Source organism: Mustela putorius, unplaced genomic scaffold (assembly GCF_011764305.1).
Source record: "Mustela putorius furo isolate JIRA1106 unplaced genomic scaffold, ASM1176430v1.1 tig00000765_pilon_pilon_pilon, whole genome shotgun sequence".
Lineage (NCBI taxonomy): Eukaryota > Metazoa > Chordata > Mammalia > Carnivora > Mustelidae > Mustela > Mustela putorius.
Window position 1 is genome coordinate 6,414,516 of NW_025421470.1, and position 16,194 is coordinate 6,430,709.

Sequence of the window (16,194 nt, forward strand, 5' to 3'; positions counted from 1 at the left end):
GCAGATTCTTGGAAAAGAGTAAAAGCAGAGTTAGTTCTTAGCCCTGTGCCAGCCTCCCATTCTTACCCATCCAGAGACCCCGCCCCCCATATCTTGTACTGACTCTCTCCGCTCCCCGAGTCAGCAGGTGTGAGAACTTCCCTTGCCTTGGTCTGCAGCTCTGTGCACAGATGTTTGAACGCACGGATCCAGTGGGGGCCCCATTGCCCAGACTCAACGCCTGCATGGTTCTGCAAGTCTTCCTTGAGGTCCCTTCAGTGGTCTGTGAGCCACAGGTTTCTGTTCTCCAGTCTTCCTGCGTGACACACCTACAGGTTTCCTCTGTGGTCTCTCAGAGATTGAGGTGTGTGCCCCAGTAGTCACATGTCGAAGGCCTAATTCCCAGTACCCGTGAATGTGACTGTATTTGGAGATGGAGCCTTTGAAGAGGTAGATGGGGTCACTAGGGCGGGCCCCCATCTACCTTGACTGGTGTCCTGAAAAGAGAGGTTAGGACATAGACACACACAGAGGGACAGCGTGTGACGATGCGGGGAGAGGATGGCCATCTACACGCCAAGGAGGGGCCCTCAGAGCAATCAGCCCTACTGACACCTCGATCTTAGAATTCTAGCTACCAGAGCTGGGAGAAAACTCATCTCTGTCGTTTGGGCCTCCTGGTCTGTGATTCTTTGTTTTGCAGCCGTGGCAAACTCATTCCAACCTCTCTCATTTTGATCCAGCTGCACTGGCTTCTCTGCTGTTCCTCAATGTACAGGCAGACGCCTGCCTCAGGACCTTGGCCTTAGCTGTTCCCTCTGCCTGAAACACTTTCCCCAGACTTCTAATAGCTCACTTCCCCACCTGATTTGGGTCTTCATTCAGATACCACCTTCCATGACCTCTTGAACTAAACATGGGCGCCCCCAACTCTGCAGTTCCCTCCCCCACCTCTCTTCCTTCCATAGCACCACCTCCCACCCTACAAAGACTCTGTATCTTCTACTTTTCCCAGTTGTCATCCATCTTCCCCACTGAGGCAGATTCACCTAGGGCAGGAGTTTTTCTGTTATGGCTGCTGTCTTACCCAGTGTGTAGACCAGTGCCTGACACATGGTTGTGTTGCAAAGTCTTGGTGAATGAATGAATTCTTTGAGGACTCTCCAGGTGGCCTGTGCAAGCTCAATGGTCAGCAACAACTCCTACAAGTCAGTGTGTTTGTTATCCGCACGGGAGAGCAGAAAGGTTGGGTGACCTGCCTTTCTCCCCAAGGTAGTATTTTGCACGCCAGGAGAATGGGAATTTGCACCCAGGCAGTTTAGGTTCCTGAAACCTTTAGGCCTTTGACAAACATACCTGAGCCTGGGGATTGATTCATGCAGATGTCCAGGTGGGTGTGGGGGCTCCTAGGCAGGGAGCTGGGATGTAGGCCCCCCAGGCCTAGAGGGGTCCATCTGGGACCATTGACAAATGGGCCATGTTTGAAACCAGGGTCCAGGGCAAGACAGGACCATGTTGACGCCCTGGACTCTCCTTTTTCAAAGGGGAGACCCTGTGCCTACATCAAATTGCACAGTTAAAACTGAAGCCACATCTCACCTCTCATACATATGTAATTCACTATAAAAATTTGAAGGATTTTTATGTTTGTTTAAAAAATGAGTTGTTTTATGTTTGGCTCAGAGGCTGGGAAACCAACCTGTATACTTAGGGATGATTTCAAGTCCTAAAACCAAACTGGCACATTATTTAAAACCTGAAGGACCTTTTCTGAACACCTAATTTAGTTATTATTAAAATTGATAAATATTACATGTATACACACTTAAATGCATTGGGGTTTTTTTAGTAGTTTTTCTTATTCTAGAAACTATATAGACCAAATTATCCATATTTTTTGTAGTCTTGTGAGAAGCTTGTGACTCTGGGGAAGTCCCACGTGGGACAGCCAGGCTGAGAGGTCAAGCCTGCAGGATCTAAAGCCAGACCACCTGGCTGTGAATTTTGTTCTTGTCACCCTCTGTGACCTAAGAAAGTCACGTGCTCTCCCTGTGCCTCAGTTTCTCCTGCAAAGTGGGAGGGATACTAATCTCTTGGGAGAGTGAAGACGGGATAGATTATAAGTAAGCATGTAGTCAGCAAACTCAATACACTTCTCATTGTTACAGAATGGAAGGGTGCTAAGGGCAGCCTGGGACCACCCACGGGTTCGGGCATCAGGAGTCAGGAAGAGGAAACGGAGACATGGGAAGTGGGTAAAGCGTCCCTGTAGAGGTGGAAGCCAGTCCCAGGCATGCTGACAAGTGAAAACAGTGGGGATCAGAAGAGCACGGGAGGGTGAACTCTCACCTAGCTCCATGCTCCGTTTGGGAAGACATGAACACACTTTGCACGGGTAGACACCTAGTGTACATGCACATTCATGGAGGGTCATAAACACGGCTGCATGTCATGCAAAGCCATTTTAATAATTAATGGGAGAACTTACTCTTCAGTGATCTTTAGTCAATCTTGTCAAAACATTCAAAGTTGTGTTACTGCCAGGGTTGACTGTATTGGGAAGTGTGAAACTGTCAAACTAGTATGTATTTCACACACTGTAACTTATGCAGCGGAAACTTAGAGAATTTAAGTGTTTTATTTCTTTGTGATGAACTTAACGAGAGTGGCTTGAACTGTGCTTGCCTTCTTGTCGCAGAACTTACCACACCCACCGAGCGTCTTTCCTGCGCCTTCACAAAACTGCTACGTTCCACTCTATGTTGGGGCCAGCTTCTGATCTCCTCTGTGCTTTTCGTGTTGTGAAATATCTGAGAATCTTTTAACCCACTGAGCCACCCAGGCGCCCTATCTGAGAATCTTTTAATGAGAAGGTTTTTGCTGGTGTCACTTCCCCTGGGATGTAGTCATGCTCTCTATTAGAGCCATGTTCCTTGTCCTGCCAATAACGGGCCTTCCTCCATTCTTTGATTGCATGTCTAGATGTGTCTGGAACACCAGCAGGGTTGACATGCCAGCAATTGGCCATTTCTTCTATAATCCCATGTACATCTGATTTGAATTTCCCTTGGAACATTATTAATGGTTTCTTTGGCTGCCTATACATTGAGGTGGGAGGCAACCCCCATTTCCACTTTTGTAAAAGGTCATGAGGTTTTATCAGCGGGCTACAAGGAAGCCACACAGTGACACACTTCACTGTCTGTGCATGACCTCAGTTGCGGCTGTGCCGTGGCCAGTCACCACCGGACAACAAGTGACATGTTTATAATTTCCATGGTGACCTGGGGACTGAAGAACTAGCAGCAAGTTTGCATTTTATGGAATTACCCATAGTTACTACACCCTCATGAATGATATTTGAACTGCGTTGTTGGGGAACTGGTGTTATTTACCTAGAGGGTGGTAAGCTGAGATTTGTCTAATAGGAGAAGTAAGGAGTTTCATGCTTTAGTTTTCCAACACTGACGACGCTGCTGTTAGAAATGCAGTGACCTACTGAGCTTCCCAGTGTCCTTGCTCATCTGCCAAATGTGATCTAAGTCCCCATGGCATGCTGAGGAGTTGGAGTCTAGATACAGCCCCTGATTGGCTATATGACTTTGACATGTTTCCCAAACCCTCTCTACCTTGATTTCCCCCTTTTTAACCTGGGGATGGAATTAAGAGTGCCTACTCACAAGATCACTTGAGGGTTATACAAGGTAACATGCACAAAACACCACAGAACCCAGTGCATGGGAGGAGCCGTGAATGTGTGAACTATTATTTTTATTCTTTAAAATAGTGAACATCGGACATTTCCTGAGAACGGGGGTGATGCTAAGCCAACTGGAGGTGTTGCCAATCCAATCCCCATAATGGTCCTAAAGATGGCTCCACAACCCCCACTTTAGAGATGGGGAGATGATGTTTGGGGAGATACTTAAAGATCCCACAGCCACACTGGACTGAAGTCTATTTGGCTCTAAAAGCAAAGCTTGTAATCACTCTGTCATATTTCTTTAGTAACGAAAGTCTCTTCAGGACATCTGGCTGGTAACCCTTCCTGTATCTACAGTTACTCATGTGCACACATTAGCCAATATTAGAGCTGAACTGTTTTTTGCACAGGTCGGCTCACGTCACTCCTTGTCCTTATATACTGTCACACTCACGAGAACCTTTCTCTCTGGATCCTGAGAAGGAAATTTCTACCCTCTGGTTTGTCCTCAAGGTTTATAGAACGTAGGAGATAGAATGAATCTACTTATCGTGAAATCAAGAGCTTACCACCCTTGAAACGATGAAAATAACTTAGTTCTGTAATAATTTCCGGCCAGCTTCAGATTAGATTTCTTTCAATCTGCTTTAAGGTGTAAATATTTCTCCTGGGGAATCATTGAGTTCGGCTTTCTAATTTGATTTGGAGGGAAAGGAAGTGGAATCTGTCTGCCTCATACGGAGCCAGGCGATTTGGTGCACTGGGGAGATGTTCAGATATCTGTGTAGGTGTTTTTAATAAGTTAGTTCACCTAATTCTATTTCCTCTCCACTAAATAAGAAATGCCCTGCCCTAATGGGCTTAATCTTTCTAAATTATTTTCTGGTTTTAATTGTGCTGTTTCCCACAAGCACCTAATTTAATTACAAGATTGCAATGCTTTTCGGTGAAAAGCTTGCTTGCACATTAGGAACGCTGGGATTTGAATGTTGGGGGAGGGGGTGCGTGTTTGCTTTTTCTCAGGCTTGTCTGTCTCGATGGATCAGGTCTTCGTGAAGTGTGGAATGTGAGGGGGGCCTGACCCAGTTGGGAACTCAGAAAGACCCCGACCCTATCCCAGGATGAGTCCGGACACAGCTGAAAGCTCACACTCCAAAGGCTGGGATCAGTGCTCCATTGCCAGGAACCCATCTGCTTTGGTGGCAATGATAGCGAAATAACTGACCTATCCCTCTGCAGTGGGTTCCGGAAACGTGTGTCCCCCTCCACAGCTCGTGTCCTGGAGTGACATACTGAACAGCTATTTTTGTACCATCTTTGAAAGATGCGATGCTATGTGCCAAGTGAAGGGAGAAGCAGAAGGAAAAGAAGGGAATTCTTGCTGGGGCGGGGGGTGGGGAGCTGGATCTCTTGGCAGTGGGAGGTTTTAGCTATAGGAGCGAAACTCTCAGGGCACCTCCAGGCTTCGAGATGCTGCCTGGGCACTGTATCTGTGTGACTTTGGGCCCCAGCTTCTCCTTTCCTCCAGGGACAGCAGGGTCTGGAGGGAAGTCCCCCCTGGCTCTCCTCCCCAGCTGTGGGCTGCTCAGAGCTTGGAGGAGACCAGAACCACTGGGGAAACAACAAGGGGGCCAGTGGTGGCCAATGACAGCTGGTACTTGGGACAAAGCACCTTCACTAGGGCATCATGAGAGGGCCACCCAGACAGACAAGGCTCCTTACAGGGTCTGCCCCAATAATCCTCTGGGTCTGGGGCTGGCACCACCAGGGTGTGAAACAATGCCCCAGATACCATTTCTATTTTCCTGACAAAATATTTGCTAAATCGGGAAAAAGGAAACAAGGAAGGACTATTTATCAATGTGGTAAGTCAATCACTGTTTTAATTGCAGAACTAAATGGCCTAACAGCAGAGCCAAGGACAGAACCAGCACTGAACTGGGCCTAGTTCTGAGCCCAGAGCCCTGGCTTTCCATCGGACCACGGTGCCTGTTATGGACTGAATCATATTCCTCCCTAAGTTCCTATGTTGAAGCCCCAACCCCCAGTGTGACTGCATTTGGACCTTTAAGGAAGAAAGTAAGGTCAAATGAAGTCATTAGGTGGAGATCTTAATCCAACAGGACTTGAGTCTTTAAGGAAGAAGAAAAGGTCTGAGAGAGTGATCGCTCAGTGAACATAGGGAGGAGACGCCAGGTGAGGAATTTGCCGGCACCTTGGTCTTAACACTTCCAGCCTCCGGAGCTGCAAGAGAACAAGTAAAGGTCTGTTGGGGAAGCCACTCGGTCCTGCCTGCACAGCTGAGCAGAGTCCCGGAGCCAGAGACAGTCCTCAGGGGTGGATGGTGGATGGGGAAACGCGCGGGAGGCTGAGGGCTGAGGGGAACAGTACAGACACTGGGGCCCCTTCCAAGACCATCCTGGGGGCTGGAGGGAATTCCCCGGGGAGGGAGCATGTCCAGGGCCATGTTAAAAGCCCCCTCCTGAAGTCTGCTCATGAAGGGAGAGAGAAGCAAAAACTGTAAGGCCGGCCCAGGCAGAGAGGGCTCTCTAGCGATGTTTGGGAAAAGCATGGAGAACCTCAGCACCATGGTCTAAACTTGACTCATCTCTGTGTGTTTCTGGTTCCTGAACTATAAGAGGGGCTGGTCATAGAAACTACCCCATGGGATATCATGAGTCTTAAACGAGGTAATAGTTGTAAAGAATTGAAAACAGTATGTGTTTCTTCAGTAAAACAGAAGCTAACATTGACTGGACATTTCCTGCGTGAGGGCACCATTCCGGTTCCCGCCTGAACCCGTGACACGTTTAGGGGACACGCAAGACAAGGGTCAGGTATGATGATGACACAGCCCCCAGCTTTCTGTGCTAGCTCACTAAAAGGCTTTCTGCTTTCCGCAGCCTGGGACAAGGGAGGTACGTGTTGAACACACACTGATTAAATATTGAGTCCACTGGAAAAAAACAAATGGTAATCAATACCTTGGGTTTCTTTCTTTCTTTTTTTTTTTTTTAAGATTTTATTTATTTATTTGACAGAGAGATACAATGAGAGAGAGGTCACAAGCAGGGGGAGTGGGAGAGAGAGAAGCAGTCCTCCCGCAGAGTGGGGAGCCCAACGTGGGGGTCGATCCCAGGACCCTGCGAACATGACCCCAGCCAAAAACAGATGCTTAACAATTGAGCCACCCAGGAGCCCCAATACTTTGGGTTTCATAGAAAGGGGAGAGAGGAACTGATGGTGTGCATGTGGTCTTTCAAGGCAGAACAATGAGGCATCAACTCTCAGAGAAGGAAAATCAAGAGGTTTTGTTAATTCACAAATCTTGTGGTCAAGAAATCTTGTGGACACGACTCTGCCTGCCTGGGGATGTCACCTGAATCCAATCCCTGTCTGAGACTCGCCTGGCTTTCTGTGGCCCTGGGTCAGCACCTTGACCCCCAGTGCCGGCTCCTCCCCGCCCAGACTGGCTCTTCTCCATTGTCCCCTCCCTCTGAGGCCACTCCTCACACACTCCTGATGCCCTCCCTTTTCCTCCTTGGGGCCCTCCAAACATGAGAGCCTGATGTGGGGCTCGATCCCAGGACCCTGAGATCACGACCTGAGCCGAAGGCAGAGGCTTCAACCCACTGAGCCACCCAGGCGCCCTGAGAGCTCTCAATGAATTGGGTCACTCCCTTGTGTCCTGCTTGTTTCCAGCTTCAGAATCACCTCTGTGGGGGCAGGGCTCCGCCCAGTTTGGTCCCTGTTGGAGAATCGGGCTGCACAATACCAGCCACGTAACACACAGGCTCCGACATACTTGGTGGGTGAACGGCAGGTGGACTGGCCTGCAGCAGGTTGCTGGGAGGAGCAGAGAATAGGCGATTGTGACATCGTGATGACTCATCTCCCATCCTCCGTGCGTTTATGGATTAATGTTAGTTCTTGCCCCTATGGCCAGGGACTCTCAGGAGGGGCAGAAAATGCTAGAGGGGATTCAGAGCTGTTGGTGGCTGGGGGCTCCGTGTTGGCCCAGGATGACCTAAGAAAGCCCTGAGCAGAGGCATCCAGAGTCCCCGGCTCAATGCAGCGGGTGGACATGAAGAAGGTCCTCCGTCACATGCGGCACACTCAGGACGGAAAGGCAGCCTCCCCAGGTTCCTGATGTTCCGTCGTTCCAGAACCACCATGTGAGGACTAGAAGGAGCCCCCGGGAGACCATGGCTCCATCTGTGTCTCAGGTGTGGACTAGAAGCCGGAGAGGTGAAAGGTCTTCCTCCAGGGCAGGAAGCGCGGGCCACCGGCCACCTCGCGTCTCCAGATTCCAGGTCCCAGCCACATGTGACTCACTGTTTCTTGGGGTCTAGACACACCTCCTAAAAACTACCAGACACAAATTGTGCTCAAATTTGTTGCAGGTTTCAAGTTATATCTTAAAAGAAAAAAGACTTCTTTTCATTGTGCACAACCACTTCTGATCTGCAGAACAGCCTTATTTTACAAACTGCGTGGGCAGAGCCTTCTGCGCGGGCTGCTTACAGAGAGCACGGTTGTTCTCTTCCCCTACTTCCTGATAAAGCTGGAGACAAAAGCCACCCCTTGGTGTCATGTTAAAAGCTACAGGGAAGTCAATTTGAAGGGAAAGAAACCTTCTTTCATTGATGCCAATGGAATAAACTCCAACGGTTTCCTTTTAGAAACCACTATATTGTGCAGTTGAAGGGTGGCCAGTGGGATTTGATGAAATAAACAGGCAAAAAGGAAGAGGAAAGCCAGGAGGACACGGTTTCATGTCAAGGTCCTGTTGGAGTCAAGGAGGGTGCGTCCTGCTATCAAACTTGCTCAAGCTTTCATGCTCAGAAAACTCCCCGCTTGAGTGATCGTGTTTATTTTAGGTTTACTGCTGGCCCACCATATGGGCAAAGCCTTTCCAGAATCTCCCATAAGTTCAGTTGCTAGGATCCCCCTCCCATAGCATCATCCAAGCCCTGTGCATCTTGCTGATGGTCCGCCAAAACGTTCAAGGAGAATGCTTTATGTTCTGTGTGTATTTCTTCGAAGGGGAGCATTGTCCAGGGTGGACGTGGGGTGGCTCAACATAACCCTGACGGTCTCTTTTCTGAGAGCCAAACATCTGCAAACTCTTTTTTTTTTTTTTTTTCCAAAACCCCAGACTCCTGGACTGAGCAGACATTTCACTTGATCTTAGCCAAAAGGCCAAGAAGCGATTGCTGAGCAGACATTTCAAATAGGATTTGCCAAATGCTTTTAAACCTTCGCACTGTGGCTGGCACGTTGGAAGCTCTCCAGTAGGTATCTGTTGAATGGAACACTGGCCCATCAGTTAATGGTGGTCTATGACCTTGGTCTTGTAATTTGCCATACTACTGAGGTCCTAGAGCAGCAACCCCTTTTTGAAAGACGTAGGTGTGCTGCATGTAAGATGCAAAATAGAATGTTTTTAAACAAAGAAGAGACATTTTGTTTTTCACCTTCCTCTTTAAATTCTTAACCTGGATCCTCAAAGAAGATACAAAGCAAAATAAACTGTGGAATTCTATGAGAGTTTCAGATTTTTAAATAAGTGGGAGTCAGTCTGCACTTCCTGCTCAGTTTCTAATTCTCTTCTCCACGTGGCCATTCCTAGATCCAAACGACAGAAAAATAACCCAAGACATCCCCCGCTCAAATATGCTTTTAAAAGTAGATTTAATGACATAGTAGTCATGTTGGTTTAGAACGGGAATCTGGATTTGTATTTCTGAAAGGCATTTTCAACAGAGATGTTTGAAAGGAAGGGTATTTCAGAGAAGTCAAAGCAAGCCATGCAAATTTAGAAAGTTTCAGATTCTTATTGGGGGTTGTATAAAATAAGAATGTCTGAGGAATGGATGCTCATGTAAACACCGTATTTTGTCAAATTATTTGTATGACATTAAATTCTTTAAAAAATAACCTTTTTTGGGCATCTGGATGGCTCAGCAAGTTAAGTCTCTGCCTTTGGCTCAGGTCATGATCTCAGGGTCCTGGGATCGAGCCCTGCATCGGGCTCTCTGCTCAGAACACTGGTACCATCTAAGCAAAATGGCTTTTGTGGAGAATAAATGTCTAAACACTTCAAACTGTGCTTTGCACAAAGTAAATGCTCAACTAATCTTGTGGCAGTTTGTCCAGCTGGAGAGGTATAGAGAAGAAAACTAAAGTCTCCCCTTCTTCATCACTCGCAGTAACCATTGGCAGTATTTTATCATTCTAACTTTTTTTTTTCCTACCCATTTCATGACCTGTTGGAAAGTGTACTGTCTATAAAAATTCGTATACTTTTGTCTCACTAACACATCATGGACATTTATTTATATTATTTAAATTATTTGTCAACTTTTTGTGCCCCTCCCATAATTATCTTATTTCCCTAATGTTAGATACTTAGGCTGTTTCCCAAAACATCAAAACAGATTTTTAAAAGAAACTTAGCTCTCTACCCTCATTCTATGGAGCTGTTTCCCCCTCTCTGCTTGCAAAGTTACATGCATTTCGGAAACCCTACAGAGCTGATGTGTTAAACACAGGACCATTAAAGTACCATGGTAATGACAACTTTTTATCTGTGTGTTGGGCAACAGTGATCAGGGCTGAAGAAGAGAAACAAGGTAATACACACGGGGTACTTGCTGTGTTCTCAGCGCAAAACCAACGTCCAATACTTGCCAGGCGTTAACTCACACTGGCAGCCACCTGAAGAGGTGGTTCTGTTATCAGGTCCATTGGACAGATGAGAAAACTGAGGCACTGAGGTGTCAAGGGACTTGCCCACGGTCACTGATCTAGCAATTTGCAGAGAAGGGCTGAACCCAGGAAGTCAGCGGCAGACACTGCTTTCTCAGCGCTTGGGTAGGCTGTTCACTCCGGGTATTCCGTGAGGAATGCTCTCCTGCTGTTTCCCTTTCTTTGCTCTTTATTGGGAAGACAATAGAAAGGTCAAGTAAATGCTGGTCAATGGATACTTGTTCTGATTAGAAGGGCCAGGGCTTGGATGGGCTTTCCCCCAATGAACTAGTTAGGCATTTGGTTTTCTGTGCTCTAATTTAGAGCTGGATCAAAATATCAGTGGGATGTTTCCCACCCTATTTTAAACTGGGTTACGGTGTAATTTGGAGAACAGGAATACATTGTTTTCAAATAAGCACTTTTTTTTTTTTTTTAACAGAACAAGTTTATTTCGGCCAAGCGCACATCTGTTGAGAAGGACATGCGCATCTGGGAAAATAGGGCATTGGCTCTCTCTCCTGCGTAGGTGTTTTCCAATCAACTATCCAGCACACAGCAGAGCAACAACTTCCCTTTTCCACCGCCTTTCTCCGGATTGCAAGAACAATAGATTAGGATCCCACATCTGCGTACACTCTGGGGCCAGAGGAGAGTTGAGGGAGGGGAGAGAACCCTTGTAGCATGTATTCAACGGGAGAGAAGCGTCTGTGGGTCATTCTGTAGGTCTTGGCCGCTCGCAGAGCAGAGAGCCTTTTTATGTCCGAAAAAGTCACAGGGAACTGTCCAGGGACGGGTCCAAATGAAACAAAAAAATAAGAAATGGCGTGCGAGGGGACCAGGCTCTCTTCTCGCACTGCATTCTGTCTTGAACTTGAGCCTCACTGGAAGATGGCTGTGTTATCCTGGGGCCTCGGGAGACGGCTGGGCCTCCGTCTGCACGTAGGTGGCTGCCCAGGTGGGTGCTGGATTTTCTTGTTCTTTTCTTCTGGAAAAGAACCATGAGCCACAGTCCTTGTCCTTCCCCCCCCAAATTTCAAGGAACCAAATGAGGTTTTTATAATGGTAACTCCAGTGAGAGGTTATTTAGGAACTGAAAATGAACCCAAAGAGATACATCTCTAGATAGTTTAATTCTTACAAAGGGCAGGGATGCAGAATATGCTTTATTTTACCAAAAAGATGAGATATTTGCTTTTATTTTCGGGTTTACGGGACATTTCCTTTTAGAAGTCTCTCCTTGAAAAACACGCATACTTAAGCAAAGTGTACATAGTCTCGCTTTCAGAAGAACTTCCTTCCTGAAAATGAACTTTTGCCTCGGAGTTCCTGGGTTTTTTTTTTTCTTTTTCGGGTTTATTTAAATAGAGACAATAATTACCTGTATTTAAACAGTGATCCGAAGGACAGAAGATCTTTTTACTCCGAACAGGCAACATAATTCTGTAAAGTAATTGGACACCAGGAAAAACAGTCACTTTGGATTCGTTTGCATATAAAAGGAGAACCAGTGGAACTTGAAAAGGCTTCTCACTAAATCTGAAAGGACAGGTGGGGTTAATTCTAAAGTGCTGAATCCTAATGAGGTCGGGGCCTGATTTTCTGGGACGGGGCCCTGCGCTACACGCCGAGGCGGGCTGTGCTGCGCGCGCAGGACCCTGCCCCGCGCCCTCTCTGGCCTCGGGCCTCCCGGCGTTCTCGCGGCCGCCACGGGGCACCTGCCTTCTTCTCGGGCAGCGGCGGGCGCTGCACCTGTCGCGGGTCTCCGTCCCGGGCGCCCGCGTGCCCAGAGGCCAGGTCTCCTCCTGCGGCGCCCGACGCCTTTCCAGCGCTTCTGTGCGGCTTCATGCCGGTTCCTCTCTCCTCCGCAGCGCAGACTCACCAGCGCGGCTTCCAGATGCTTCGTCCGTTCACCCCAGCGTGCCCAGGGAACGACACGATGCTTCTGAGCCGGTGTCAAGTCCACTTTCTGACCAAAGAGCTGTTGAGAGCATCTTCGGGGTCAGCGCGTCCCGAGCCCTGGGGCGTCACCACTTGCCTCGAGCGCCACCGCCTGGCCAAAACGGGAACGACCTCTGCCGGTCGGGGAGGAGCGTCTGGGAAACCGGCCAGGTGGAGTTTCTAGTTTCTTAGCCCTTTAATGTAGTGACTAGGATGGATATTCTCGCTTACTAATGCAGGTATTGTTCTTCTGCATAAATATATACACTCGTCTCGCAATAACTTGCGTTTAAGGATACTAAAATGGGAACCATCCTGTATCTGCTCCAAAAAGAAATCACATGAATTGCATTCTTTCTGAATGGGTTGGATATGATACACTTTGGTGAAATAAAAATATAAAAGCAGAACTGTGAGGGAAACAGTCTTTCCTCGCTATTTTTTTCAGCATTCTGTCTATGGCAGGATCGGTTTAAAGTAGAAATAGTTCACTCCTGCATGGGTTCCCAGATTGATGGCCAAGGTATAGCTCGGCTTCTGCAGACTCGAGCTCAGGAATCAAAGGGATTGGAAGGTTTCTAAAAAGCATGTGCACACCTCAGTGCAGGTGTGTGTGTGTGTCCCCGCTCTGTGAGCCGACCCCTTGGGGTGTTAAAATATCAGGAATTCTATTCATATCTCTCTTAAATCTCAAACTTCAACATTTGTATTTTTATAATGCACATAAAATTATGAGAACAGTTATATGTCATTCACAAATGAGTATTTTAAAAGGTATTGGGAATGTAGGTTAAGAAATGTTTTACCGATGGAAGTTCATGACCAAAATGCAGTTTAACTGTATTAAACTTAAGGATATTCTCAACATCGTCCTGCCGGGCTTTGCGAGGTGACATAGATCTGCAGGCAGCTGGAATGGGGCCAGGCTGGTGAGTAAATCAGGCAGTTTTTCCCTCTGAGTGGGGAGATCAGGAGGGGGTTAGACTCAGAAGGGGGTCCTGGGGCTGCCTCTTTTCAGCCTCATTAGAAAACCAGGGTAAACCACTTCATATCTGTGGGGGGTCTTCTTTTGCTGGACTAATGTGTAAAGAGCCTCGAACAGGTGTTGGACACCAGGTGGGGTGGGTGTGTTGAGGATAGCATGTGGACAGGACATGGAGCTCATCTGGAGTGTTTGCGACGGAGATCAATTTTCATTTGAACCAAAAAATTATATGAAATTTAAAAATAAAAGTATAGACAAGGTTAACACTAAAAGATCTAATACACCTAAAAGAAGATGAATTATAGAGACTTCTCCAAGCCCTTTAAGATCATGTATTTGCTTCTGGAATTTTTGGTACCCTTTACTGGCATTATTCTAACCAATTAAAAAGAATGGGAACCTTACATAATAAATCTATATTACAGCTACCTTTTTTTTCAAAGTGGATAGAGAAAATAGAATTAACAAATCATGGGCTAAATTGCTATTTTTTAATGATCATCTTTGGAAAAAGAACCCAGAGACTCCAGGCTCTAAAAGGACAAGTGGGAGTATTTTACTAGGCAGCTCTGGCTTTGAAATGGTGACATAAATACGAGTGACAGCTTGAACTCAGATCTAAAGCTAGTTATGGTCTCCCTGATGTGACCCAAATCACTGCAGACAACGGAAATCTTGTCTTGTTTTAGAGGAAAGCCAGAGACAAAGACCTGTGTTTTTGGTTTACCTATGACTTGCTGACAGCTGACAAATTTATTATTATTTTCATTTTAGATTTAAAAACAGAGGCCTTCCTTTGAACAGCTTCAGGCCAGAACATTTTATTGGTGTTGGATCTTGTCTGTAGTGAATAGCAAATTCCTCATCACACGGGTCATTTGGTGACTGTGTGGTTGAGAGAAATCATAATTTGACCATGGTTTGGAAATGTTCTGGCAGTTTCCAAGACGTGTAATTTCTGGAATCACTGGAGATGTATGTCGTGTTGCTTTGCAGGAGAGTCTGTGGGTGGCCAGGAGCTGGGAGGTGGGGAGGTGGTGTCCCAGGAGTTTCCCTGCCAGGTGGGTGTCACCTGGTTCTTGAGCTCCATCTCCCTTTTCTGATTTCTGAGGGACTGTCATTTATTATTGTCACTAATCTTGGGCAAGACATCCCGCTGATCTGGGCATTTTTCCTCATCTGTAAAATCAGCGTTTATGGGCACTGGGAGGGCAGCGTGATTGAGCCGAGAAACCTAGCAGTGGAGTTCTGGGCTTTATCTACCCTGGTGGGAGTAAATATTAGTTAAACCCTTTGGGAGCAGCGTTTGGAAGCATGAATCACACGCTTTATTAGCCACATGAATGCTCTCTGACCCTGCCGTTCTGACTATAGGAAAAGGTCCTCAGAAATAGTCCAGTGATAGCGACAGATTCATGTACTTCACAATGACTCCAAAAAATCTGAGACAAGCTCAATGTTGAAGAGTAACAGAATTGCTAAATAAATTAAGGCGTTTTGTTCAGAATATTATGTAGACGTTACAGGCCATGTTTTCAAAGGATATTACCACAACAGATGTTCACAACATAATTTTAAAATTGTAAAAAGTAACACAAATGTCTATATCGCATGATATTAATTTTGCGTTAAGTATTTGAGACATGCATTTGCATGAAAAAAGTCTGGGAAAAACAACCATGGGTGAACAGCATTCCTAGGTGATTTAAAATTCTTTATTGTTTTTTCCTGAGCTTCCAAATTTTCTAGAATAAATATGTATTTTTTTTTTTTTAATAGTTGGAAAAGACAGAGTGAAATTCTAAACCCAGAACAAAGCATGGGGTGTGTGGTCTGATCAGCTTTCTGCCTAGGGTGATTTACAGACATTTCGGGGACTCGAAGAGAAGACAAAAATGCTGTAGACTATGGACTCAAAGACAAGATTGCTTGAGTGACCCCTTAGCCTCTCTGCCTCAGTTTCTTTCACTGTGAAGGGATGATAAGAGTACATGTCAAGAGAGTTCAAGGTCAACCTAGGTAAGCCCTGACCCATAGCAAGCACTCAATTCATGTTAGCTGTTCTCATTACTGTCTGTAAAATGGAACAACCAATAGTAATTCAACAGATGTTTGCTGAGCACCTACTTTGTGCCAGGCATGGTCTGTGCTGGGCACGCAGCAGTCCAAAAGTGATCAGTGCAGTCCATGTCTCTTGTCTCACAGAGCTGTGTTTTAGTGGGAAGACAGACAACAATGATTAAGCATGTGGGTTTTAAAGTGTTAAGAGGAATAATGAGAGAAAAGATTGGGGGGGGTGGGCTCGTTTTGGATAAAGTAACATTTGATTGGACACCTGAGCATGGGAGTGAGCCGATCCAGCTACATGGAAAAAGAACATTAGGCTGGAGTGAAGTCAATGCAAAGGCCCTGAGGTATGCTTGGGATGCTTAAGGAACAGTAAGGAAGCTCTGTAAGGTTGGATAGACCCAGAAACAGACTCTGAGGCAAGGATTCAAGTGCAGAGAGACTGTCTGGGAAGGAAGCCCAGGCAAAGGAGTGAGGAAGCGAGGGAGGGAAGGGAGGGAGCACATGCAAGGGGACAGAGTGAGTGAGCGCTCGGTGTGGACCACTGCCATCCTGCTCAGGACTCAGGGAATGTGTCTAAGAAGCCTCAGTGTTGTCGCCCTGAGGGGGAGGAAAGAGGGGTATGAACCCTCCCAGTCTGCTCTGTCATTAGATAGGAGCTGCTTTCCCTGAGTGTGGGCCCTGCTTACCAGAGAAGGTGCTCAAGCCAGGAGTGACAAGGTCTTATCGCAGGAAGGCTACCCCAGGTGGAGAAAGCTGAGTGTGGAGA

The 16,194-nt window shown here is 46.7% G+C and overlaps 1 long non-coding RNA gene across 2 annotated transcripts; it reads left to right on the forward strand.

Moving 5' to 3' along the window:
* Nucleotides 1–7,610: 7,610 nt before the first annotated feature.
* Nucleotides 7,611–12,780, forward strand: LOC101689166. Of its 2 annotated transcripts, none has more exons than XR_006607934.1 (3): nucleotides 7,611–7,908; nucleotides 10,875–11,983; nucleotides 12,304–12,780. It is a non-coding gene; the product is annotated as an uncharacterized LOC101689166 (long non-coding RNA). The 2 variants fall into 2 exon arrangements; XR_006607935.1 differs by having other exon boundaries at nucleotides 12,309–12,780.
* Nucleotides 12,781–16,194: the final 3,414 nt, after the last annotated feature.